This window comes from Notolepis coatsorum, assembly GCF_963971535.1.
Source record: "Notolepis coatsorum genome assembly, chromosome: 13".
NCBI lineage: Eukaryota > Metazoa > Chordata > Actinopteri > Aulopiformes > Paralepididae > Notolepis > Notolepis coatsorum.
In genome coordinates, this window is record NC_140177.1 from 11,502,361 (window position 1) to 11,505,084 (window position 2,724).

The 2,724-nt window shown below is 45.3% G+C and overlaps 1 pseudogene across 1 annotated transcript; it reads left to right on the forward strand.

Moving 5' to 3' along the window:
• The first annotated feature begins 215 nt into the window (after nt 1-215).
• LOC311238903 (E3 ubiquitin/ISG15 ligase TRIM25-like) lies at nt 216-1,869 on the forward strand (annotated as a pseudogene). Its single transcript has one exon. The product of its transcript is annotated as an E3 ubiquitin/ISG15 ligase TRIM25-like (transcript).
• The last annotated feature ends 855 nt before the right edge of the window (nt 1,870-2,724 follow it).

Genomic DNA, 2,724 nt, shown 5'->3' on the forward strand with positions numbered 1-2,724 from the left:
CTTTAAAGCGACTCCTCCCCTGGGCAGCTATAACCAGGAAGCACCTCCCACCCCGTGACGCGTTCAGAGTTCACTCTACAACCAGGAAGCACCTCCCACCCCGTGACGCGTTCAGAGTTCACTCTACAACCAGGAAGCACCTCCCACGCGATACCCGATACGTGTTCAGAGTTCACTCTTCCTGAGAAAACAAAACGTTGTCTTTGTAGAATAAAATGGCACAGCAAGGAGTTGATCTGGACCGGGACCAGTTCTGCTGTTGTCTCTGTCTGGATGTACTGAAGGATCCGGTAACTATTCCCTGTGGACACAGCTACTGTATGGGCTGTATTACAGACTGCTGGGATCACGATGATCAGAGGGGATCTATACATGTCCCCAGTACAGGGAGACTTTTACTCCGAGGCCTGTTCTGAAGAAAAGCAACATGCTGGCTGAAGTGATAGAACAACTAATGAAGACAGGACTCCAAGCTGCTCCTCCTGATCACTGTTATGCTGGACCTGGAGACGTGGCCTGTGATGTCTGCACTGGGAGAAAGCAGAAAGCCCTCAAGTCCTGCCTGGTATGTCTGGCTTCTTACTGTGAAACTCACCTCCAGCCTCACTATCAATCTGATACCTTTAAGAAACACAAGCTGGTCAAAGCCTCCACACGGCTTCAGGAGAACACCTGCTCTCGTCATGACAGGATTCTGGATGTTTTCTGTCGTACTGATCAGCAGTGCATCTGTTCTTTGTGTTCCATGGATGAACATAAAGGCCATGATACAGTCTCAGCTGCAGAAGAAAGTACGGAGAGACAGAAAGAGCTTGGCATGAGTCAGCAGAAAATCCACCAGAGAGTCTGGGAGAGAGAGAAGCGACTCAAAGAGGCCCAATCGCTCTGCTGATAAAGCAGTGGAGGACGGTGAGAGAATCTTTACTGAGCTGATACGCTCCTTGGAGACGAGGCGCTCTGAGCTGAAGAAGGTCATCAGAGCCCAACAGAGGACCACAGTGACTCAGGCTGAAGAAGTGCAGAAGAGACTGGAGCAGGAGATAGCGGACCTGAGGAGGAGAGACACTGAGCTGGAGCAGCTCTCACACACAGAGGACCACATCCACTTTCTACAGAGTTACCCCCCCCTCTCCAGTCCCAGTGAGTCTACAGACTCACCCAGCATCGGTGTCCTTCCTCTACTGTACTTTGCAGATGTGACTGAGGTTGTGTCTGAGCTGAGAGACAAACTAGAGGACGTTCTGGAAGAGCAGTGGCCCAGAAATCTCAACAACAGTGAATGCAGTTAATGTTTTACTGCCACCACCAGAGCCCAAGACCAGAGCTGACTTCTTACAATATTCCTCTCAGATCACACTGGACCCAAACACAACACACACACGTCTGTCTTTGTCTGAGGGGAACAGATAAGCAACATATGTGTATGAAAATAACTTATATCCTAAACACCCAGAAAGATTCATTGCATGGCCTCAGGTTCTGGGTAGAGAAGGTCTGACTGGACGCTGTTACTGGGAGGTGGAGTGGAGTGAAGGAGTTTCTGTAGCAGCCTCCTACAAAGACATTAGTAGAACAGGCACTGGGGAGGACTGTGGATTTGGATACAATTCTAAATCCTGGGCTTTAGAGTCTCAGTGCACACAAAGTGATTAACTCTTCGGACACAATAACAAGAGGATCACAGTACCGGGCCCCCGGTCCTCCAGAATAGGAGTGTACCTGGATCACAGGGCAGGTACTCTGTCCTTCTACAGCGTCTCTGACACCATGACCCTCCTGCACAGAGTCAACACCACATTCACTCAGCCTCTCTATCCTGGACTTTGCGTATATTACCCTGGGAAGGCTGAGTTCTGTGAGCTGAAGTAGAGATCAGTGACATTCACAGCTCCTCTACCCAGGGTTTTGGATTTAAATTGATCTTGAAGATGCTGAGTTGTGAAAGATGAGGTCATTAGGAGTTACATTCACTCAGTCACTCTATCATTGTCCCGAGGGACACAGTTTATGGATATTTGCATATTCACATATTTGATTCCCATCTTCAATACCTCTGTTCCTTTTGCATGTGGGGAAGTCAAACTCTTTATTTTCATACTCAGGGTAGGTTGGACAACAATATGCAACCATTGTATTTGTATTTGATCACCTTTGGTTATTTTGGTCATTACTGTGGGATTTGGGTCTGTCTCTCCTCTGATGAAGGCCCTATGTAGCTGAAACATGTCTGTTTATTTAAAATTCTCTAAATAACGTGAGCCATAAAATAAAGGCATTTTAATATTTGTAGAGCTGCCTTGGATTTCAACTTTTTTATAACTATTTTACAGATTACTTTAGTTGTTCTACTTTAAGTGTAAATGCCATAAGAATACAGTAAATTACCGGGTCCGTCTCTTTGCTTAGGAAGAATGACCATTCATTGAATATTGTGCATTTTGTCTTTTGTTCTTTTATTCTTACTAAATAAACGTGGACATCTAAACCCAGAAGGACCCGTGTGGATATTTGATAGATCCTACTGTCTCTCTAGAAGCTCATACTGGCTGCATATCTTTTCTAGTGTCTATCTAGAAGCTCATTGGTTTGTAAATGTACTAGATTTTCTAGAGATTTTTAGTTTTGAATGTATGTTTTGTAATCTGTATATTGGCCTGGTGAATGATGTGTTGTTATCGTTGTATTAATTGTGATACTGCACACGATAATCATTAAATATAAGGA